General features: G+C 38.8%; 1 protein-coding gene across 3 annotated transcripts in view; it reads left to right on the forward strand.

Annotated features, from left to right (window-relative positions):
* LOC124616497 (parathyroid hormone/parathyroid hormone-related peptide receptor-like) overlaps positions 1 to 26,369 on the forward strand; it is a 759,731-nt gene that overhangs the window by 249,201 nt on the left and 484,161 nt on the right. For all 3 annotated transcript variants that reach the window (XM_047144855.1, XM_047144812.1, XM_047144835.1), the window contains exon 2: positions 11,481 to 11,555. The gene's annotated coding sequence lies outside the window, so the exon portion shown is untranslated. The remainder of the gene's footprint in view (positions 1 to 11,480; positions 11,556 to 26,369) is intronic.

The following is a 26,369-nucleotide window of genomic DNA, read 5'->3' on the forward strand; positions in this document are numbered from 1 at the left end:
TTCAGTACTCCCTACGCTCTGCATGGTTGTCATACTTAGGACACAAGGCGGTTGTATCCTGTTGGCTTCCACATTGGAACTTTACTGTCACTCTGGTAGTCCTGACCAGCCCAGCGTACATTGTGCCGCAATCTGGATTCAAATCCAGTATTTTCTACACAGGGATTATACCGATGGGGCTACTTTCACAGGCAGGAAAAAAGACTTTCATTTTCCCTGCCACTGATATTGTGATCTTCTTCCGCCAGTGAAGTCGCTGGTTTTCTTACGAGGTGTTACTCTTCCACCTCGTCTTCTTGAATGACGACTTGGAATCGACTATTGACGGTAACTGATTACTGCTATAATTCTGATACAAGGTCTTACTCGAACAGCAGATTTTTTGAAATATATAGCGCTTTGAGTTCTCCAATGCTAGCAGCGCCAACTCCAAGGTGACGCCGTATATCTGATGATAATTGGAGTTCCACAATTTTAATAGCCCTCATCTACACATCCTCTCAAAGCAGTGCATAAAATTTGTACTTGCAACGAATGTAATGGCACTGTTTGAGTCAATAACTATATGCTCTTCTGTGTAACATGAAAAAATGAAGTAAACATTATGAAAATATCTTTTCTTACAGCCTATTGTCACAAGGAACAACGATTTCGATCGATTACGTCATATCTCCATATAAATACGTGCAGAAAAACCAGTGACTTATTTGCGAATACTGTATACAGCACCAGAAGCTAACTTTTGTCAGTGAGATATGGCGAATGAAACTATTCTCAGAAGATTAGCAGGCGTTGGAGAACGACATCAATCAAGTACAAGAGTGATATACGACAGGAAGACAGATTTTTGTGTATGCTTCTGTGGATCGTGATCTGAGTATAGCTTTTGAACTCGTAATAAGCTTTTATAATTACTGTTTCATTATAACATTTTTTTTTCCTTCACGTTAATCACGTATCATTTTTCTCATCCGATAAATATTTCGATTCTGTGGATTCAGAAAAGTGTACTAGAATATAAAATCCAGATTAAATTTTTTTTACATCTTTCAGTAATTGTCAGGTTCATCAAGAAACAGTTTCTATGCAAAAAGAGACAAGAAGTTTTATTTAGATAGATAGTAATTTGTAGCATTTGGTGTACGTAACAAAAACAGAAGAACTGTTTCTGTTTTAGATGTTGTAGAAACAAAATAAGTTAAATGACGATCAATAATTAGGCGAATAATATCGTCTAGATCGCTCTATAAATTGTAATTACATTAATAGTAACACTGATGTTTTCTTTGTAAGTTATAAGTATTTTGGTGAGCGAACGTTTCCAAAAATATTTTTATCTTCTTAATTTCTTGCCCGTTCTAGCTTGACGTTTTACAACCAATGCCTGTAACCGTTTGTGGTCTTTTAATCTTAACTGCTGGTATCTAATAATGGCAATAGCTGAAATGTCGTAATAAATATTGAAATTTAAGCGATGTACACGATTTCATTTACAAAACATTCCTAATGAGCGCGGACACATAACGGAAATTTATTTCCTTTATTAATTCGTCGATCCGTCATTTTCAAGTGGTACCGTTCTGACGCAGCAATATTTTACCTGAAGCAGTTAGCCGGTCGTAATTTTACAAAATACTAATTGAAATACTGTGGCGTATATAGGTAACATATCGTTATGATTATAACTGCTTCCCTACCCATTGTTAGCGAAAGAGCATTTATACAGGATCATCCGTATTGTCACGTCGTAACCACAATCAATTCAAATCTGAAAGCAAGGTCGTCAGTGAACAATAACGCTTAGCATTAAAAACATTCATTTTACGAACACCAACATACAGACTGAACATTTTTTACAAACAAGGACTATTCCAGAATATGCAAACATCATCAACATAAATATTTCGAGAATCTTTCTGAAAGGATAAATTCTAAATAAAAGTAATTGATAATGGCCGGATTTGAGCTACCGGCACGCGGCGTGGGAGATAAGGAAGCTAATAGCTAGGCCACATTGGATGAAACAAAGCTTTTTGCAATATTTATTGCACCATGCTAGTACAACAGTCATGCACTGTCGCAAATACTACTACGTCGAGATACAGCGCTGGTTTTCATTGTGACAATATGATGTACTTAGCAGGTTTTAACGTAGTAATGTTCTTTCGACGAAGCAATAGTCAGAGACAGGGCACGAGCTCATATTGGAGATGTTTGTGGAAGGTCAGCCACACCCTTTCAAAGGAATCATCCCAGTCTTCGCCTTAATCCTTTTAGAGAAGTTATGGTTGACGATATGAGTGCGACAAAGTTGTTGTACCCTATCTGGTCTGAAAATATGTATTTCCGCTCGTTTATCGTTGACTCATTTGATATCTCTATCTGATGTGCCAGTAACATGACCAGGAAAGAAAAATATCTTCCATAGGTCTTGTCAGGATGGTTTTATTTTTTTAAATTTAAATAGTACTCCTGCTTGAGGTTTGTTAGATAAGAAAACTGGATCCCGAATAACAAACAGGTTAATAAATGGGGATTGGGGAAACTGTAGAATTTCCCAATATCTTGAAAATCAGACTGCGGTAAAGTTGTTTCTCTTTTTTTAATTTGACTGAGAAATTTTATCAGCTTGGAGAACTTTTGAATGGCAGTTACCTTTCCGGTATGTTGGCTGATATTTTTCTACATGATCTGGAAACGAAGCTCTTCATGAATAACTCCTGGCTGGCACGAAAGGCAGTCATGTGGACGAAACATTTCTAGTAATCAAGGAAAAGGAATAGCAATTAACTGCCTTTCATTCTATTTCCAACCAACAACATACTAACTTTAAATAAGTAGACGATTGAGAAAGAAAGTAATAATAAAGTAAATCGCAAACCCACGCGCATAGACCCGATAGTCAGAAATTATTCTAACCATCCGGTGGAGCACAAAAATCCTTTCTTTCACGTGATGGTTATGTGTCTTTGAAAGCTATTCTTTCAATTAGTCAGACGACTGCAGCCAATGTTTATAAGAGCAATCTGGTAATGAAGATTTTTTGGTAGCGTAAACGGACCAAAGTTCCGCGTAAGGAGGCAAAGTGTATGACGCTGCAGTACCGTGGCCTCCCAACGAGAAAATTCGTATTGGCGTTTCCGCAGTGGTTTCATATAGCATTTCAAACGGGTGATCTTTTGAAGTACACGTTAAAGCATAGATTGTAAAAGAAGGTAAGGAAGAATAGTATGAAGAAATATGACTCGTCTGGCGTCTATAGATTGAAATGTGCTACCTACGATAAATTTTACGTGGTCAGATGGGTAAATGTTTCACAGCCAGGGTTAAGAAGTATGTCGGTTTTAGTAACAGGACGACTTTTGGTCGATATTTGCGTTATGAGGTTGACACAGTTGGTAGCATAGAGAAGATGAAGATATATCATGTTGCCCCTAAAGGCTTAAAGCCTGACATTTCAAAGGAACCTGTGATCTGTAACAGCAAGAGTAAGGACCGGAATAAGCTGCTTAATGATCGGTCGGATTTTCAATACCATCGTCATTTTGCTCTTACCAAAAAGAAGTCTTACCCGGCCAAACGTCTTTCGATCGTAGTATACAGTTTGGGCGACACGTCTCCTTTACGAAAGTGATAGTATATGTATTACTTAGGCTTTTTGGTGAATCACTGTTTGGGGAGAATACGGCAAACAAGTAAGGAGCTTCATCCATTATAATTATACAAGTAAAAAAAAAATCGTTCATTTTCATTAAACCTGTGTTGTGTGACCACTGCTACTTGATACCAGTATAAAAAAATCATAGTAACGCCGCATAACATCTGTGGAAGTTTTATTTGTTTAATTTTATTCCTGTTTCACATTTAGATCGAGTAGACATTTGAGGCATTATACACGGGTGATTCAATTGCCTCCAGAGATAGGTCTTATATAATCTGTAACGCTTTCAGATACCACTCGCAAGATTTTGTAATTCTCCCGCTCAAGACGTCCAAACTGATAGTACCATGGGAAAAATATGAACAGTACCTTTTTTTAGGAAATTTTTTTAATGTAGTTAATTTTTTTCACGCGGATACGTTTTCGCTAGAGGCCGTGATTTCCGAAGTACTCAAGAAAAACGTATAAAAGTGACCTTCAAACGAGGTTTTCTTGAATAATTCGAAAACCACGGCGTCCAGCGAGAAAATATTCCGATACAAAATTAAAGTAAATTAAACTTCCTACAAAAAGGTTGTGTTCAATTTTTATAGGACTATCTGTTTGCCTATAGCGAGCGAGAGAATAATATGAAAATGTAACTTGTGGTTTTTCAAGGCGTTGCAAGTTGCATAAAACCTATACGTAGGGACAGGTGAATCACTGTATAAGTAAAATCGACTGGCCATAGGTAATATTCCCTCATCAATGTAACGTTCTACGTATGAAAAAATATACGCCTTATGTTGATTAGGTGTCATGCCCCATTGCATCGTCTTTGGCAGTAAACTACAAAAGACAACTGTGATTTGACCATGGCTTTAAATTGAATAATACGTTTCCCTTAGGAGTACCGTCTACGTTGTTATATGGCGTTCCAAAGGTGGGAATTTAAGGAAATGGGACCTGGATAAACTGACTAAACTAGAGGTTGTACAGAGTTTCAGGGAGAGCATAAGGGAACAATTGAAGGGATGGGGGAAAGAAATACAGTAGAAAAAGAATGGGTAGCTTTGAGGGATTAAATAGTGAAGGCAGCAGAGGAACAAATAGGTAAAAAGACGAGGGCTAGTAGAGACCCTTGGGTAACAGAAGAAATATTGAATTTAATTGATGAAAGGAGAAAATATAAAAATGCAGTAAATGAAGCAGGCAGAAAGGAATACAAACGCCTCGAAAATAATATCGACAAGAAGTGCAAAATGGCTAAGCAGGGATGTCTAGAGGACAAATGTAAGGATGTAGAGGCATATCTCACTAGGGGTAAAATAGGTACTGCCTACAGGAAAATTAAAGAGACCTTTGGAGAAAGGAGAACCACTTGCATGAATATCAAATGCTTTGATGGAAACCCAGTTGTAAGCAAAGAAAGGAAAGCAGAAAGGTGGAAGGAGTATATAGAGGGTCTATACAAGGGCGATGTACTTGAGAACAATATTTTGGAAATGGAAGAGGATGTAGATGATGAAATGGGATACTGCGTGAAGAGTTTGACAGAGCACTGAAAGACCTGAGTCGAAACAAGGCCCCCGGAGTAGACAACATTCCATTAGAACTACTGACAGCCTTGGGAAAGCCAATCCTAACAAAACTCTACCATCTGGTGAGCAAGATGTATGAGACAGGCGAAATACCCTCAGACTTCAAGAAGAATGTAATAATTCCAATCCCAAAGAAAGCAGGTGTTGACAGATGTGAAAATTACCGAACTATCATTTTAATAAGTCACAGCTGGAAAATACTAACGCAAATTCTTTACAGACGAATGGAAAAACTGATAGAAGCTGACCTCGGGGAAGATCAGTTTGGATTCCGTAGAAATGTTGGAACATGTGAGGCAATACTGACCCTACGACGTATCTTAGAAAATAGATTAAGGAAAGGCAAACCTACGTTTCTAGCGTTTGTAGACTTAGAGAAAGCTTTTGACAATGTTGATTGGAATACTCTCTTTCAAATTCTAAAGGTGGCAGGGGTAAAATACAGGGAGCGAAAGGCTATTTACAATTTGTACAGAAAGCAGATGGCAGTTATAAGAGTCGAGGGGTATGAAAGGGAAGCAGTGGTTGGGAAGGGAGTGAGACAGGGTTGTAGCCTATCGTCGATGTTATTCAATCTGTATATTGAGCAAGCAATAAAGAAAACAAAAGAAAAGTTCGGAGCAGGTATTAAAATCCATGGAGAAGAAATAAAAACTTTAGGCTTCGCCGATGACATTGTAATTCTGTCAGAGAGAGCAAAGGACTTGGAAGAGCAGTTGAACGGAATGGACAGTGTCTTGAAAGGAGGATATAAGATGAACATCAACAAAAGCAAAACGAGGAAATGGAATGTAGTCGAGTTAACTCGGGTGATGCTGAGGAAATTAGATTAGGGAATGAGACACTTAAAGTGGTAAAGGAGTTTTGCTATTTGGGGAGCAAAATAACTGATGATGGTCGAAGTAGAGAGGATATAAAATGTAGCCTGGCAATAGTAAGGAATGAGTTTCTGAAGAAGAAAAATTTGTTAACATCGAGTATAGATTTAAATGTCAGGAAGTCGTTTCAAAAAGAATTTGTATGGAGTGTAGCCATGTATGGAAGTGAAACGTGGACGATAAATAGTTTTAGACAAGAAGAGAATAGAAGCTTTCGAAATGTGGTGCTACAGAAAAAATGCTGAAGATTAGATGGGTAGATCACATAACTAATGAGGAGGTTTTGAATAGAACTGGGGAGAAATGGAGCTTGTGGCACAACTTGACTAGAAGAAGCGATCGGTTGGTAGGACATGTTCTGAGACATCGAGGGATCACCAATTTAGTATTGGAGGGCAGCGTGGAGGGTAAAAAATGGTAGAGGGAGACCAGGAGATGAATACACTAAGCAGATTCAGAAGGATGTAGGTTGCAGCTGGTACTGGGAGGTGAAAAAGCCTACAGAAGATAGAGTAGCATGGAGAGCTGCATCAAACCAGTCTCAGGACTGAAGACCACAACAATAACAACAGTCATTTCTCATAACATTTTCGTAAAATTTTTGTTTTACTACATGACGTCTATTTAGTTTTGTTTAAGTATTTTACTATGTGATTACAGTTGCGTTGTAGTATAGTGCTGTATATTTAAACTGCGTGATGAGAATTTTATATTTTATTAATACACTGCAATTAGTTGTAAGTTTTAAGAAATAATTCTGTTATTTGGTTAACAATATGTAGTAATATCATTGGCAGTTGAAACACGGTGTCTTAGAGTTGGCGTAGGTTCTCTTGCTACTTCTGGCGGCCTCTTGATTATTCACTTTTAAGCTGTTACAGCAGTAGAGTTGGTGCCGTTTGGCAAGAACCACTGATAATAGGCTGAAAATTGGTTTTTCCCTATTGTGGCTATATTTCAAATGTACTGGCGATATTGCCTGTCAGTATGTACGACGAAGATACGCAGTTTCGTGTATAAAAGCAAGGACCACATCTTCTGTACGTGAAACTGTTCAGTGTAAAGAAAGTTAATAACTACTGGTGTAATATGTTTGTAGCGGATGGTTTGATAGTGGACGTCATGTCCGACAACAGTCACCTCAAATAAAGGATTCTTTCCCACTGCAACTTCGACAGAATTACAAATAATAGTTCTAATAAAAGTAAGTTGCTGACCCAATTGTCCGCCATCAAGCTGGAAGTTCACAGATCTTGAGAGTTCATTTCTACAGCTGTAGAGCTTACGTTGATATCAGATAGAGACAAGTAATTTAGTGTGGTATAAATCTTCGAGCTACGAACATAAAGAAATATGGTATGAAGCTACTCTAAGACATTTGTCCTCATTTCATGGAGGAAACTGCTGCGATTTACTGAACTGGAGTGTCAGCGTTTCCTGAGCACGAATCGTCCCCTGCCTTATCGCGGTAACACTTTCAACAGCAACAAGGTCGTATTACCCGGTGGACAAAAGGACTTTACAGGACAAAAGATGTAACATAAAAGTAAATGGACTGTGTTTCGCGTTCGATTTCATACGCCGCAATCTTGATATCTATCTAAGTCAGCAAGACGAAGCGTGCGCAGTCAGCTTGCCTCTTCGTTTTATCGAATGGTACGTAGAAGCAGAAGACCATCGAAATGTGATACATTCTGATAATTTTATTTGGTTTTTGGAAAGTATAAACACATCTATCATCCAAAACGAGATTTCTGATACAAAAAATGCTATCCGTTATTTCGGCAAGACTGATATATGCCACTGTTGTCAATGTGGACTAGGAGAGGATGCAGAAGGAAATCGACCGTGCACTTTCAAAGGAACCATCCCTGCATTTGCCTGGAGTGATTTAGGGAAATCACAAAAAAACCTAACTCAGGATAGCCGGACTCGGGTTTGAACCGTCGTCCTCCCGAATGTGAGTCCAGTGTGCTAACCACTGCGCCAGCTCTCTCAGTTGACAGTAAGACTGAAATTATGTTACAGACGGTACAGGACTCGAAGAATAGTTTGAACGAATGGATAGTATATTGAAAAGAAGCTGTAAGATGGTCATTAATAAAACTGAAACAAACATAACGAAGTATAGCAACATTAAATCACGCTGTGTCAAGGAAATTAGATGAGGAAAGTAAGTACTGAAGGTAGTCGGTGAATACTGTTATTCGGAAGCAAAAGAAGTGACAGAGTCCGAAACAGAGACGATATAAAATGCAGACTGGTAATGGCAAGAAAATCATTTCTGAGAAACAGAAATTTTTTTACGTATGATATAAAATTTTAAACGTTAGGAACTCTTTTCTCAATATACTTGCCTGCAGTGAAGTCTTCTACGGAAGTGAAACATCGACAATAAACTGTTCAGACGAGAACACATTTTGAAATATGGCGCTACCGAAGAACGCTTAAGATTAGATGCGGATGAGTTAACTCTTGAGGAGCTGTTGTACTGAACGGGGGCGAAAAGGAATATATTGCATAATGCGATTTAAACGAGGGCTTGGTTGACAGAACCCATCTTGTGGTATCAAGGAGTCGTCATTTTGACAATGGAGATGCGGGCGGTGAGATGGGGGCCATTGTTGAGGGAGTGGGAAAACAGGATACAGTTGACACGCGCAAGCGTTTGCAGCTTGCAGTAACTATACGGAGATAAAGAGGCTTTCACAGGATAGACTAGAGTGGTAAGTTCCATCAAACCAGTCTTCGGACTGACTACTCAGCAACAATATCCGGATGCATCGTGGGACTCCGAAATGTGCGTAATGAAACGTAAATTCACTGGCAAAGAAGAGACGTTTCGTAATGATCGTCGGCAGACTGAAATTCAACCATTGCTGCTAGCAGCGACACGTCCATAGGCGTCAGACCATACGATCACAGCACTGCGAATGTGGGGGGACTCACAATATCAATGTAACGTTGTTTGGCTGTTCTTAGACGCAGAAAGAAATCAGACTGGCTTGTTACAGAGTTTCTCGAAATGAAAGAAGATTTCCCTAGAACGTGTGGCGCGCGCGCGCGCGCTCGCGCGTGTGTGTGTGTGTGTGTGTGTGTGTGTGTGTGCTGCGACTGTATATGTGTGTCCGACTGTGTGTAGGTGTGTCTGTGGGGGGGAGGGGGTTATTTGGCTTTGTTAAGATAAGTCGCAGAGGCTTTTTGGTCACTTGCAAGTTGGCAGAATAAATGGTCAGATTCGCACCTTACATGAGACCTTTACAAATCGCAATGTGAAGGTGAAGATGACACCTAACGCAAATCGACAGTTATGAGAACATTTGCCTATCAATATGTAATGCAAATAGGGATTACAGTCAATCGACAGTAATTAACACACCATTCCTATACAATGCATGTCTTTGAGCGGAAGGTACAACAGGGAACACGACTCGAGTCGCTTTCAGTTTTGAAAAGCCAGCTCCACAGTGACGTAGCGAAACCGCGTTGCGGGAGTCACGCCGGCGATCACTTAAAAAGAGGTGGCGGGAAAGAGGACAGCGACCCCGGGCCAGGTGATTCAAGCTGGAGGGCCGCCTGTAGCGAGGGCATTGGTACAAGATCAGAGAAGAAGCTTTAGAAAACTGTGTTTCGAAATTCCAACGGGATATGAACAAAATCAAGTGACGGATTTTCGTCCAGTGAGTGCGACACACAGAAAGGTCAATGTACTTTAGGTATCTAGAACTGGCACAAAACGTCCGATTGGCAGAAACTCACTAGGAAGGAGAATACCACTGAAGTTCCGACACAGTTTGATAGAAGGGACGATGCGATTGGTAGAGGGTGTTTTATAAAAAATAAGAGGAATGCCTGTATTGGTCGAAAAAAGCTGTGACGTGAAAAAGGAACTCAAGTGGAGGTAGGCAGTTCTGCCATAAGTAGGACAAGAGAGAAATTTTGTGGGACTCTTCTCTGAACTGGCGTCAAGTGCAGAACGGAGTACTTAACGCTCCATACGACGCAGAGAAGAAATTGGCGTGGACACTGCACTCACTGCGGCTGCACTCCAGCTAAAATTAGCTGTAGCAATGTTTAGCTCCAGCTGTGGAGAAACGAACCCGCCAAATTAGTTAACTGTTCTAGCGAGAACTGAGAGGGCACTATAATATGCACGCTGCTCCAACCATGGGCTTGTATATCGCCACATAATGAGACTATGGCTGAATACATTTTTTCTCGCATAACGAGAAACATAGGGAAAGTTTCTGCTGGAAAGTCCAGCAAAGACCAAATTAGTTTTGTAGGAATTTCAGTGGAAGAGAGCGTCCTTACAGACAGCAGCACGTCGCAGCTTAAGGTAAATACCGCGTGCAGAGGCGTAAACTTTGTTGGTTCACCAGCTTGCGCCCACTGTAAACTCGAGCTGCATTGGGTAATCTTGCCCTCAAATTTGTCACTTGACTAACCATCCACTGTAGACTTGATTGTCATCCTAAATAGTACCAAACTTTGATCCGGCATTGGTCGATTTCTGTAATACTGACCAACATCATAACGTATGTGTAGGAGCAATTTTCTAATGAAACGTCCAATTAGACTTTCATATTATTGTGCTTAGGATTAATATAAAGAAACTTCCAATTAAACTTTCATAATATTGTGCTTAAGATTAATGTTCTTTCAGAGAGTTAGTATTTAACATTGTTGTGAATAAACTTATTTCACTTTTTGATGTTGTCAAGATGCGTTGTTATCCATTGCGCTGTTTTTATGTTAGCGAATTGAAAACTGTGTGAAAAGCTGTAATTTGGTGAGAAATATTGCGACATTAAATTTGTCATTTCAAGATAAAAGAAAAAAAAACCAAACCCCCCATACCTTACACACTATACTTACTTATTAATTACCTTTAATGTCAATGAAATTTATATATTAAATTTCTTAGCAGTTCGTGGAAAGGCAGTCCTGTATTGGCGCACCCAGAAGCCAATAAAACAAAATTAAGAAATGATATGGATATACGAAGTGGAAGACAACAATGTCGCTAAACTCGAAGTTATCTTTTTTTATATATAGCTGAAAACATTAACAAATCTTTAGTTGTAGAAACATCCGGGTGTCATGAAAGATATTGCTAACTGTTAAGTTACCTAATGTTCCTTTACCTGTTACATGATTAGTTCCATGAAGGTGAAGTAGTTTGAGGTGGTGCTGTCTTTCAAACTTCCGTATACAGTAGCTAGAAGAAATGTCTTGCACCTAGGACGTTTAAAAAAAAGTGACTGCTAATACATTTTATTATTAATTGCAAACGCCGTATGTACTTTATTTTATGTAGATGATTAGCATACAAAATGAAAAGAGGCACATTATCCACAGGTGATGCGAATACTGGAAGTCCTGACAGGCGGGAAACGTTGACGCATCCACGGGAACATCTGGAACGTGACTGCGGTAAGTACAGACGACATTAGCTTCTGCTTTTAGAACAGCGTATATATTTCAGCACAAATGTCTTTTCGTTCAATGTTTTTCCTTCACCATGCATGTCTTTTCAGTTGAACGCCTCTGATAGAGTGATTCAGCAGTAATTGTTAAGAAACACCATCCTAGAACTGAACTACTTGAGCTATGATACATTTTTATCAGTGCTATGTAGTTTTCTTCAGAATATGAGATACACAATGCGACCAGTCACTGAACTTAAGTTGTTATTTACGACGCTTTGCTCCATAATGAACAGCGCAGTTACGTTGCTCCGAGGAAAACCAACGATGTAGAAATATCTAAAACGATGTAACTTTATAGCCGTAGTTGTCGAGTGCTTTTGATAGGTTAATAAAAAATAAATACGAGGGTTGGAACTTTAATAGTGCCAACTATTTATTTACAGCTCGTAGAAAATAGATACGTGTTTCAAAGTTTTACTGACCTTCAAAGTAGGCACCAATATTGTGAATAGCCCGTTGCCAGCGATGTGGAAGTCGTAGGATACTCTTAGCAGTGCCAGTTGTGTTGACAATTCGAGCGGAGCGGTCTATTGGCCGACGAATTTGTAGCAGTTCTGAAGCGAATGCCGTGAATGTTTCCTTCAGTTTAGAAATCAAGTTGAACTCACGAGGGCTTAAGTAAGGGAGTGCAGTAGATGGTATAGCACTTAGCAGCCCCATACATCAAGCAGATCAGAAACAGCATGCACTGTACGTGCTTGAGCATTGTGCTGAAAAATGATGGTCAGGTCCTGCAGAAAGTGTCATCACTTCTGTCTCTAAGCTCGTCGTAGATCGTGTTTCAAAAATGAACAGCGTCGAGACAGAAGTGATGACACTTTCTGCAGAACCAGAGAACCTGACCATCATTTTGCAGCACAATGCTGAAGCACGTACAGTGTATGCTGTTAACAGATTTGTTTGACTGATGGGGCAGCTAAGTGCTAAAACACCTACTGCACTCCCCCGACTTAATCCCTCGTGAGTCCAACTACTGTAGATTTCTATACTGAAGGAAACACTTCACGGCATTCTCTTCAGAACTGCCACAAATTCGTCGGGCGATAGACCGCTCCGCTCGAACTGTCAACACAACTGGCACTGCTAAGAGTATCCTACGACTTCCACATCGCTGCCAAGGGGTTATACACAATGATGGAGACTACTTTGAAGGCCAATAAAACTCTGAAACACGTATCTATTTTGTACGAGCTGTAAATAAATAGTTGCCACTATTGAAGTTCCAGCCCCCGTATTTTGGAACCGACTTGGCTCAGCTGTAGTACTGTGTATCTCTGTTACGTACCTTCCACGGAACCTCTGCATTTGGCTTCACACACATTCATTGTTTCCACACTTTGTAGTAGAAGTTACAAATATTTTGCGTCTCTTGGCTATCAGACATGTTATAGACTGTTTCGACGAATCAAAAGCTAAATGAGCCATTTCATGTATAAATGGGGACTACTGAAGGCTTTTACCACCTAATATTGTCTTCGTGAATGTCACTTAATTTTCATAATGTAACTGGCTGATGAAACAATTAGATAAGACTTTCTGTAAAGTCGATTTTAGTATTCTAAGCTGTTAACGATGATTTTAAGAATGAAGGGGGGAATATTTTTGGTGCACAGAATAAATTTATCCTGAATATGTATCCCCAAATATTGAAATTCTGAAGGTAGATAAGTTTTGCTCACTGGAAGTGAAATAAGCAACGGTGACCGAAGCGCAGCAGATACAAAATAGAGTTTCTGAAAGAATTTTAAAGATGAGTTTCTGAAAAGGAGAAATATTTCAGCATATAAAGTACATTTAAACTTTGAGAAGTCTGTCCTGAAGATAATTTATTGTATCGTTTGACTGGATAGCTTTATGGAATTGGGGAGAAAAGAAATTAGTCGCACGACTTGACTAAAACAAGGGTACGTTCTGACATATCCTGAGCCATTAAGGAAGAATTAATTTGGTAATGGAGGGATGCGTGTGTGTGTTTGTGTGTGTGTGGGGGGGGGGGGGGGGGGGGGAAGCAAAGCTTGACTGCAGGAAGTGAGTTCTAATGTTTGTGGATTGCAGTAGTTGGTCCTTTGCAAAGCTGAGGAGGCTTGCACACGCTAGACTAGCGTAGGTATCAGTACCAAACAGTCTTTGGCCTGTAGACCAAACTAACAACAATAAACCTTTTTAACTGAACATAGAGGATTGTGCTAGAAATATGTTGGTTACATCTTGGGCTACAAAAAATGCAAATAGTCGTTTGGAGAATAATTTGTCTTCCATGGAGATTGACGAAATTTTTCGAACTAAGTTCTGTCGATTAATTTTTCCCAAAATTAGGGAATTTTTTCATATTTATTGATTCTGGCACATATTTGTTATTGCGATTATACTTTTTCCAGTTACAGGTAAAATAAGTGTTCTCTCCAGATTTTCGGAAGACCTTTCTTATGGAAGTGAACTGATACAAAGATAAGACTTTCTGAAAAATATAACCGCCATTTGATTATACAACAGGCTTTATTTACAATCCAGATCTCGACTTTAGCTATTATCAAGTGTTAAAACTGCAACAGATTGAAGCGCAATAAAAGTACAAATATCAGATTAAGTACCAAAAATCAATGTATGGGTTGCATGATTTGTTCTCTTACTTACGAAATATAAATCATTAGACTTGAGTAGAACCCAAGTACATGGTAAAAACATGTATACCTCGGTTATATAAACCAACTTTGTTAAAAGTAAATGCGAGGACATTTGTGTAATATCTAATTTACTGGCATTTATCATGATTCACTTGACTCACTTATTGCACAACTTCATCAAGTGAGTCATGTTAATTGCCAGTTAATTAGCATATTACACATATATTCTCGCATGTACCTTTGACAAAATTGTTTTATATAACCTAAGATACATGTTTTGATGACGAATTGGGTTCTATTCAAGTAAGTAACAGATCAAATCATGTATTTCATGTATTGATTTAACTCTTTGCCCTGCTATTTTTCTGATACTTTTTCTTATACTTGTACTTTTAGTATGCTACAATCTGTTGAAGTTGTTTTGCTTGATGATAGCCTAAGGCCGAAATCTAGATTGTGAAATGAAATCTTTTATACAGTCAAACGGCGGTTATAATTTTCAGAAAGTTTTATATATGACTGTGGCTCCATGCAAAAGTATAACCAACAAAAACTGATGTTCACGGGCTCTTGTACCGAGCCGAACCACCCAGAATCTTTGGATGCGACGCTTCACCCTTATTTCTGATGTCTTCTTTTGGCAAAAGGCTACACACTGGCTAATGCTAATAATATTTATGTCTTTCACAAAGATATTATTGACGCTTCTTTATTTTGATTTATAAATAACAGTACTTGAGTTGTAATTGCTGCTGTCTACCAATGGTGTTTCAGGTTTCACCGTACATAGATATTGCTTTTTATCTTTCGCCTTGACAGTACGCGAACCTGTCAAATCCACGAACCAACCCAGTAGGTTAGTTTAGATTCTAATAATTTTCTGTTGAGGCCAACCGCAGCTGAAGTAATCTATGTTTCTGAAATATACCCACCTTCAGCTGTATATAAACTTTTACAAGAACACGACTGGTTTCGTTATGCTAAATCACATCTTCAGCCGTACATACGTCAGCAAAACATTTAAGCCTTGTTACGGTAAGGTTGAATCCCCGCCCTTCCCATATTACTCGCGTATGTACCTCTGAAGATGTGATTTGACGCCACGAAACGGATAGTGTTCCTGCAAAAGTTCATGTACAGCTGAAAGCCTTTTATTTCAGAAACAGAACCACCCATTAAAGGATGCACATTTTTTAATCGTCACATATAATCTAAATAAATTGTGTTCAGCCGGTATAGGACAGCTGACTAGAATTTTTACCATTGATATAAATACGTAGCCTTTCGCTGCCGGTGTCAATCTCATTGGGAACATTCTGGCCATATTGCGGCGACAGCTTGTGCAATACTAGAGTACTGATCTGCACCAATGTCTTTGGTTGGTTGGTTGGTTGGTTTTGGGGAAGGAGACCAGACAGCGTGGTCATCGGTCCCATCGGATTAGGGAAGGATGGGGAAGGAAGTCGGCCGTGCCCTTTCAGAGGAACCATCCCGGCATTTGCCTGGAGTGATTTAGGGAAATCACGGAAAACCTAAATCAGGATGGCCGGACGCGGGATTGAACCGTCGTCCTCCCCAATGTCTTTGCCCTGAGGAAGACCGCCGAAATTCAACCGTAACGTAGGTACATTTTAGTATTCCAGTATTTTATAACATGACGCGGAAATACATCCAATATGCTTTTAACGGAAATTTTATTTTTATTGGCTTGCTCTTAGTCTATGACGGCAATGCCAGCATTACCCTCTTACGTGAGGCTTACTCTACTGCAAACTGCAAGTCATTTTATTGCTTTTTGGCAGTGAAAATAGTTCATTACCCTTCAACGCTTTGGTCACTGAAGAATTAATAGGTGTTTAACGCAGGTGTTGGCAGTTTTCCTGCACCACTTTCCAATGGAATTCTAGCACGTTGGCGATAACCGAGGCCAGATTTCGGAGTCTGCACGTACTTTCCAACATTAGGTCACATAAGCAGGTTATAGTCGCAGTAAGACCATTACTAAGTCGAGTAAGTCGCAAGGAGATAGCAGCAGTTAGTAGTACTCCCATTAACACTGAGATAACACTACTTTATGAGCCTCTGGCTGCACAGCGCTTTAACACGGCGTGGTAGTGGAGCCGGAGTGAGATTAAACACGAAACGAGTTATTATCTACAAAGCTGTCCACTTGAGAGTACCGTGCTCAGTAAATAGTTACTGTGGAAAAGACTTAATTAAAAAGTGAAACTGTTTTAGAAAACCACAGCATGTGTTTCTGAATACGCACATCGTATTAAAAAGGATATCCATTTTCAAGTGCCTCTCAATCGTTTTGTTTCCATAACATGACTGTCTTTCAGTTTCTTCGGCAAAACTATTGAAAATTAAGAGAGATTTGAACGTAGCTTCCTGCTACTTTTTTTACTCATGTATCTTAAACAATTTGTTTTGAACTGTTATCTAGCCATTTGTGGCCAAACAGGAAGGACAACTTTTAATATCCGCTCATTTCTTCTTCAAGGGCCCGCGTATACTTCCTTAACGTGATTCAGTTACTTCGGTTTATTAACGTCACTAGAGAAAAAGAATGAGGTCATAGGGTGGTTTCTACAACTGTTAAAAAAGGAAAGAGTATTACAGTTCAACGTCAGTCGTCATTTAAGTCTTTAGATATTGAGCACAAGCCAAAATAGAAGAGGCCTGTTAACTGGTGAAAGGTCTCTGTTGGATTCCTTTCATGTTAATTTCTTAAATCTGTTGTCATTTACGGCATAAATTCCTCTTCTAAATTTACTGTGGCGTTTCTGACTATCTGGGGGGAGACTGAGTTGTGGAACGTGTTACTTTTACACATAAACAAGAACGATCTGTCACACTACTACACTTTAAAACACAGTTTATATGTAATTCATGTCACAGAGTCTCATATGGAACCTAAATCCGCTTTCTTTTATATACTGTATATGATAAGATACTGTCATCCCCCTTCCCTTCTGTGTGAGAGGATGAATGAGCAATTGTATTTTTAGTTGCATGCTGGATGGTAGCAGACAAGCCTGTCTGCTAGAGAACAGTAGGACCAACGTCGGAACAGGTAGCTACGCTTTCTAAAAGCAGAGAGGTTTCTATGCTTAGTATGGTCCTGTCCGTCCCTTGTCATGTTGGTAAAAGAAGCTGCCTCTCTGGTCACTTCCGTTTTGTATACGGAAGCACCCTTGGTAGGAGCCCAGGTCAGTCTGTCCGCGGCGAGCGTCTGAAGTGGTAAGATCTCCATAGGACAACGGATTTCTTAAGTTCAGCCTAACTGAAAATTTAATCACCTTTATTTCAGGTTTAGCTATAAAATATCTAATGTTATCTTAAATTGCAACGCAGTGTGATTCGAGTGTACAGTTCAGAATATTCCAGTAGTTGCTTTGTCACTACTTTGTGAGTAAAGTGGAACCACGTGTTGATCAGTAACTCTAACTAAGATCATCAATCTTAAATGCGAATGTTTGTGAGATTATAAAGTCTCGTCTTGACAATTTTTTTCAATATAGCAACTTTTCTTTATGCTCAACCCACGTGGGGTGTACTTTGTGAGACCAGTACCACGTGCTTATACAATTGTTTGACCCATCAGGTTAATAGTAAGACGATAGTAACCAGTTCGAGGTTTTTCTTTTGTAAATTGCGTTTCTATGTAATTTATTTTAATTATCAAAATTATTGTGGACTTACACTCTTTGTGTAAACCAAGTTGACCACGTGAAGCATGTGGTGTCAGCATCAAAGTAGCCCTCAGCTATTCTTTTCGGGAAGATTTCACAGAGAGTTAGTATGAATTTAGTATACCAGTGTGTGGTAATTCCATGACGGACAGGATTGTGCTACGAACGTAACTTCTTTGGGTGAAAATTGAATTGGTTGGTTGCGGTTAATTTCCTCTTGGATATGTTTCAACGTTGTTCGTGTGTTATTTTATGAATGCAGTGTTGTATGTAGTCTCCCAGTCTTGGCTCCCTATTTGATGTGTTCCATAAGATAACAAACTCACATTTTCACAGTCGTAAATAAGGCACCAGCTTAGTTATGACTCAAGTTTAATATGCTGAAATTTCAATGATCAATGTTAAAATAAATTTCCAAATATAAACTGATTTATTTCTTTTTATTTAAATTCTCTTATATATATATATATATATATATATATATATATATATATATATATATATATATATACAGGGCTATTCAAAAAGAAAGAACAGATTTCAAACATTTATTGCTTCCGAATTACAAACGATAGAGACACAATTCCAACGTTCCTGGAAAGAGGAAAGTTCAATTTTTTATGCATTCATTGTGAGCACCATGTGTTACACGACAAATAGCAAAACGGTGTCTCATTTCCTGCCACACACGGAGAAGCTAGCCTCTCTTTATCGAATTCACAGCTTCAACAATGCGATGTCGCAGACTTTCAAGAGTGACAAGCATAAGGGGAATAAAAAAAGCGGTCTTTTAAGTACCCTTACAGATAAAAGTCACAAGGTGTGAGGACTGGAGACCTTGGAGGCCACCGGCGATGGAGTTCATCTTCTGCTTATCTCCTCTTCCAATCCAACAGCCTGGAAAGTGTCATTTGTCATTCAGGTAACGTCGGACGTGCTTCGAGAAATTCTCATCGCTGGTGGCCTCCCAAGTCTCCAGACTTCTCACCTTGTGACTTTTATCTGTGTGGTTACGTGCTTGACACTCTTGATAGCCTGCGACATCGCATTGTTGAAGCTGTGAATTCGGTAGAGAGAGACCAGCTTCTTTGTGTGCGGCAGGAAATGAGCCACCGTTTTGATATTTATTGTGTAACACATGCTGCTCAAATTAATGCATAAAAATTTGAACTTTTCTCTTTCCAGGGACTTTGGAATTTTGTTTCTATCTTTTGCAGTTTGGAAGCAATAAATGTTTGAAATCTGTTCCATCTTTTTGAATAGCCCTGTATATATATCACCAGTTGTCGTATGACTATTAAAAGATTATAATTAATGTTAGTCTGGTTGGGAATTTGGTAAGCTAGACTGGATACCTGGTGAAACAGTTGCTCAATAAAGCAAGGTTAACTTCCCCAGACAACTCACAGCTTTTAACCCGCTTTTATTGTCTATCAGCACCGCTTTCAGAACAAATTAAGCAAAAACGTTACACTGGAATCACACCAGAATTAACTACATCTGATTTAGAGGATATTTACTTCCCCGATTTTATATGTTTCTTCACTGCATATTTAGACAATGTCTCGTTTGTAATGGTCTCCACCTCTTTCCTGGTCGGTCAATATATCTTTTTCCATTAGTATTAAACATTTTTTCATTCTCTGCTGATGTTCATTTCGTCTTTATGTTTTCTTCTAAATTTAATCTGCCTGGACGTGGTGGCAGAACAGTAATTGAACATAGCTCTATATTTTTTCTACATCCTTTTGCACATGTCAGGCCTAATTTATGCATTTTTTTTTACGTCGTGATACCGCTTATGGCTATTCACACTCAAGATGATTAAATTCGTTTACCGGTAGAGTATACCATAATTTTAAAAAAATTCTAGTTTTAGGAGGAGTTTTGCATAAAATATTGTATTGTATTTAATGTAATGTTATAAAATAATATAATGTGTTAATATTTTCGTTCAATACTCAGCACATTTGGTATTCTAAAAGTATATATGAGGATGTTATATTCTACTGTCTGGAATGCTGACACAATAAATTACTGTTAGAAGCCTTAGGAAAACTCGTTCCTTTGTTTTTACTAAATCATTTTTTCACATTTATGGTATATCGATATTACATTTGATTTACTCCATTTTTTTCTGATCATCTGCATTTCAAACAGTCTATTATATAACACACCAGACAAGTAAAGCTGTTGCTTTCTGATCTTTTGTGGCTTCCATTGGTGTAAACGTCTGCTTGGACATAGTGTCTATTCTAGAACCCTTATATTTTCTACTAAAATTTCTTCGTTACTCAAAAGTCTTTCATCAAATCAAACTTTCAAGAAAATTACTCAGCATTCCTGTCTTTTGGTATTATAAAAATGAACACCACCCCATTTTTTGTAGTGTATTACATATTAGCATCTGCACATTCATGAACGATAATTATCTGTTAAGTTGATAATACAGCACTTCATGGCTTATTGTTGACTGATCCAGTTAAGTCTTTTTTCTGTATGTATGTTACGGTTGTTCGTGGTATTTTCATGTGGTTCTTTATAAATACCATTTACTTTTTTATGATCAGTTCTTCAACTTCCGGTGGCCAAATTTTTAAAACTCATTTTTAACATACTTATTTATCACCTATAATGTGTCCTTTAGTGGTTCCTTTCTAGCGCTTTCAGTACATCACGAATGTTATGAGTCTATAATTTCTGTATTACCCTGTCAGGGTACTTTATTACTTCAATCTTAACATTCCTAAGACATTTTTAGAACGGAATCTCCTAGTTCCTAACCTAAATACACAGAGTAGCTAAAGCTGAATTCCGAATATGCATTCCCTAAAATAGCATACCTTCCCTTGCTTTTATCCGAGATATATAACATTAACCACATCAAATGTATTTACGCATGTGGCTATGCAATATATGAATGAAATTCATACGCAGATTTGGTACTCTGATAACTGTATAAGTCAAGTTATACTGACATGTATTAAAAAAAAGAGAAGAACTGGCACTCATTCTGTTTGTGGAGATATAATAGGTTTTGTATGATGACTCGAATAAATTACGTCCAATACGGCTGGTAGTGATATGCATAGGACACATTAGAGAATATTGGAGCAATTGCGGACGACGTGCAGTGGCAAATGCCTCATTACAGGCAGTCAGTTGTAAGGAAAATGGTACATTTCAATAGATATCGAATTAATTAAAATTTATTAATTAAAAAGTTCATGTACACTGGAGTGCTAAGCTTAACTTTCACGTGGTAACACTGTCAAGTAAAACAGTTCGATCGCACTCGATAAAGCCTGGACCATACATTTTTGTGAAAGACAACGTACGATTACATGGAACAGCATAGGTGCAGCAGCTCTTGGAACGAGACGATATTCGGCAAATGGACTGCGCTTTCACTTAACTAAACTCCCACAGAGCAAGAATGGGGTTCGTTGGGGAGAAGCACTGCAGCACATCCTCATGCATTAGCGACCTCCAGCAGTTGTCGACCGCGCTGGTTGAGGGATGGAAAGCCCTGTGACAAGAACTCCTTACCAACATTGTTGCCAGCATGGAGTTACTTTTCACAGAATACATTGTGGTGATCACACGCCTTCTTAAGAATCTTGTCTCGTCGTCTGTAATGACTAGACGAACGTCTTGAATCACCATGATTTCTCAGTAGTTATTGTCTTGGAGTGGATGTGTTAATTCTGTTCGTCGCATACCGTATTTCTTTGTTATCTACTATTCTATACTATAGTGGCTTTTTTTCTATGTATTGTCCAAGTTTCATCGAAATATGCAACTCGGCAGTGAAATGTCGACGAAAGTAGCTTTCGTCCTTAAATTTTCGTCAGTATATTAATGTTAACATACTCAAAAGTATCCGAACGATCTGAATAGGGTTTGGCCTGACTTGTATTCAGCTCACATAATGCAGCTTTCTTGAAGATACTCTAATCTAATTTCGGTTAAGTCGATTGACTGTACAAAATGGGTTTTACAGGACACCACTGGATATCATTGCTCTGTAAGGGTACCAGCTAGATGCAAATGCGCTAATGCAAGTATCAGGAAGACATTATTAGAGAAGACACAGAGTTTAACGCTTGTGTACCCAAATTTATTATAATAAATAACATTTAAAACAGTAAGTCTCGACTTGAAACTACATGGCTATAATTTTTTTCTTACTCGACTATGATACACTACTCCTATGTAGCAACTATTATCCCTGTTAACTAACAACACAAGCTTTTCAACATGGTTTCAGTCAGTGGTAACAAACTCTGCACATGTTTGAACTTGATGTAACATGACGTGAGGTTCGGGCAAGACTGGGATTCGAACCCATCACATAATCGAACTGTAAATTAAGCACAGTCCAACATTAGACATCAGATCTTTTTCAATTGTAGTGAGATGACTGAAACTGAAATAACGAGACGAAAATTTTTGTTTTACTGGGCTTCAAACCCGGCACCTACTGATAGCATTTTCTAGGCACAAACAGACGTATAATATACTTCTGTTTCACCAGTGGTGAGATGTGCGCATGTCTGAACTGGGAATAACGTCACGAAAAGTTCTCTGCTGACTGAGAGTTGAGCACTGCATGAATCTTTGCTGTTGATAACACACAAACAGACGTTAAACAGTGAATTCATTACCACGAGTAGCTAGGAGTGGCATATTAGAACCTGAAGTGACATTACGAAATTGTGTCTGACAGGGAGTTGAAAGACGCATCTATGTTATTGTTGAGATTGCACGAAGTGACATTAAAAAATCATAATTCTTTGTCACGTATGGTTTGGTAGCTCAAGGTGCAGCTTTTAATGACATGATGAATATTTTTGTAATGGTTATAGAATGAAGGCTTCCACGACCGGATGACGTAGCTGCTGGTAAACCTTTTGAGATGTGAGGTCGTGGTCCAACGCTGAAATAAAACATCTTAAGCGGGGCTTGGAGAAAAAGAGGTAAAGAGATTTTTGAAATCAAGGAACAGAAGACCGAAGGACAAGGATGAAACGCAACGACGGAGAAATATAGTTTCCCTCCCTTTTATTAAAAGAGCAACGGATCAGATCGATAAGATTTTACAGGAACATGACATCAGACTGGTCTTTAGACGAAAAAAGAAAATAAGTCAATTACTCCGATCTGTCAGGGATAAATGCCCTCCTCTGCCGACATGTGTTGTACACGAAATTGGGCGTGTACGTGTGGTAAATTTTATATTGGAACTACCAAGAAGAGTGTAAATACACGGCTAAAAGAGCACAAAAGTCTTTGCCGTCTAGGAAAAATAGATAAATCTGCTGTAACGGAGCATGCTCTTCAGTTAGGAAACCACTAAATGAAGTTTTCTGAAACACAAATTTTATGTACAACGTTAAATTATTATCCACGACTATGTGGAGGAACCATTCAAATTGATAAGCATCAGGATAATTTTAATAGGAAAGATGAGACAATGTAACTTAGCGACATATGGACATTAGCTCTGCTGAATCGCTAGACAATTTTATCTTTGACAAGACGGCAATTGATAGTTAAGTTTTATCTTTGACAAGGATTATGTCTGCTCATCACATGTTACTTTGACCAAGCCCACTTTTCTACAGTATATATGACGCTCTCGGACGTCCGACCGGTCAGTCGGCAACTCAGCGAAGGAGCGCCTCTGAGGATGTTCAGCGCAGGCCTGGATGAAACGTCAGGAAAAGAAGAGTTTTCTTGGACCACGACCTCACATTCCGAAAGGTTTACCAACAGCTATTTTTGTACTGGGCCAGGATTCGAACCCAGACACGCGCCTTTCGAGGAGACCTTGAGGTACATGAGTCTTGAGGAAACAACGAAACGATGGAACTGTATCATCCTGATACACTTTGACTATGACCATGTTACCCTCCATATTTTAAAACATTTATGTAATATGATGTTGCCATTGTGAAATGTTCGAAAATAAATAATTTTATAAGATAGTATTGTATCATGCATTTCTCCATGTACGAGTATATGTACATTAACAATTGCCTGTAAAAAAGAAGTTACTGTACAACGTCAGAACTTAAATTTTTCACGTTTAGATCTAGGAGGTAGTAAATATAGGCAGCGGGAAGACTGAAGAGAGAGAGAAATGAAGATTTCTTTACGCACTTTCGGATTGGAAGTTTGTAGTTCGGTAAGAGAGGAGATAAAAAAGCTGACTAATTGTCTAGGTCTCCAACAAGATCTGTACCAAGATCATATATATCTTCCCCTTATAATACAAATCAGCTTTGATACCACTTAGATAGCGAACCATCATTCCTCCACTATGCTCTCGTTGTCTTGATGATTGATAACACAGGTAATTCACAATGAAACATGAAATTAGTAGAAGAATCTGAGAGGAGTAGTCTACACGTCATCGAAAGATTTTGATAGCTGCTATGTAAAACTTTTTTCTGTTGTTTTAGAATCATTCTGACAGATGTGGCCCCCCACGAGTTTCTCTCCTCTGTCGACCTACTCAGAATAGTAACTGAAACCTACGTTCTCAATTATTTGCTGGATGTATTCCAATCTCTGTCTTGCTCTATAGCTTTTACCTCCTGTAGCTTCCTCCAGTAACATCGAAGTTATTCCACCATGTCATAAAAGATACCCTATCATCCTGTTTTTCTCGTCAGTGTTTTCAGCATATTCCTTTCCTCGTCATTTCTGCAGGGAACCTTGACGTTGCTTACCGAATCCGAATCAATCCACCTAATTTGCATCATTCATTTTTAACACCAAATCTCAAATGCTTCGATTATTTCCTGGTTTTTCCACAGTCGATATTTCACTAGCATAAAAATCTGTGCTCCAAACGTACTTTCTCAGAAATTTGTTCTTCAAATTACGACCTATTTTTGATGCTATTAGACTATTAGACTATGCCATTTTCACCACTCCTCTTTGCTCCCTCCATATGGTATATTTTGCTGCATAACTAGCAGAATTCCTTAACTTCATGTACCTCATGACCCTCAGTCCCGATGGTAAGATTCTCGCTATTCTCATTTCTGCTACTTCTCATTGCTGTCATCTTTGCTTAGTTTACCGTCAATCCATATTCTGTACTCATTAGACAGCTCATTCTATTCAGCAAATCATGTAACTCTTCCGCTCTTACACTGAGGATAGCAATGTCACTACCGTATCTTATCACTGATATTCTTTCACCTTGACTTTTAACCCCACACTTGAATATTTCTTTTATTTCTCTCACTGCTTCGTCAGTGTATAGATTGAACGGTAGGGACGAAAGACAACATCCCTACCTTACACCCTTTGTAATCTGAGAACTTCATTCTGGGGCTTTAACTACTATTATTCCCTCTTGTCGGTTGTACATGTTGTGTACGACCCGTATCTCTATAAAAGCTTACCCCTGTTTCCCTCAGTATTTCGAAAATCTTGCACCATTTTACACTGTCAAATGGTTTCTCCAGATGGACAAAACCTGTAAACGTGTCCTGATTTTTCTTTAGCCTTGCTTCCACCATCAACTTCAACGTCAGGATTGCCTTTTTGGTGCCTTTAACTTTCCCAGAGCCAAACTGATCGTCATCTAACACACCTTCAGTTTCCTTTTCCATTCTTCTGTATATTGTTGCCATGGTGGCCAAGCGGTTAAACGCGCTACAGTCTGGAACCGCGCGGCCGCTACGGTCGCAGGTTCGAATCCTGCCTCGGGCATGGATGTGTGTGATGTCCTTAGGTTAGTTAGGTTTAAGTAGTTCTAAGTTCTAGGGGACTGATGACCTTAGAAGTTCAGTCCCATAGTGCTCAGAACCATTTGATTTTGTATATTGTTCTTGTCAATAGCATGAATGTAAGAGCTGTTAAGCCGATTCAGCAATAGTTCTAGCACTTGTCGGCTCTTTCAGTCTTCGTAATTGCGTGATGATGTTTTTCCAAAGTCTGGTGGTATTTGCCAGTCAACATTGTAATCACCAAAGTGTTTAGTGATTTTGTTGGCACTTCCCCCAATGATTTAAAAATTTCGATGCAGTGTGTGCACCCCTTGAGGCTTATTTGATCTAAGTCGTCCAAAGACATTTTAAGTTCCGATTCTAATACTCGAGCCCCTATCAAACTTCTGTCGTCTCCTTCATTTATGTGTACTTCATGTATAGGCATTCAGTGTTATCTGAGTGTCTGCACAAGAAGTGCATATGAGGCCTGAAGAAGGCATACTGAAATGCAGAAACTGGTTGTCAAAATAAAATAAAAATTCTCAAAACGTACGGCTTTTTGGCGATTTTTCTTGATGATTGTTTAACCAGGTGCTGATCTATGTCCGCAATGGATCAACAGAGATTGCAGAGGAAGATTATAGGTGCCTTTAAGCTACATTTAAATCTTCAGCATTGCAATGAGAAACAATTACGGGGGTTTCAAAAA

The sequence above is a fragment of the Schistocerca americana genome, chromosome 1 (genome assembly GCF_021461395.2).
Source record: "Schistocerca americana isolate TAMUIC-IGC-003095 chromosome 1, iqSchAmer2.1, whole genome shotgun sequence".
Taxonomy (NCBI): domain Eukaryota; kingdom Metazoa; phylum Arthropoda; class Insecta; order Orthoptera; family Acrididae; genus Schistocerca; species Schistocerca americana.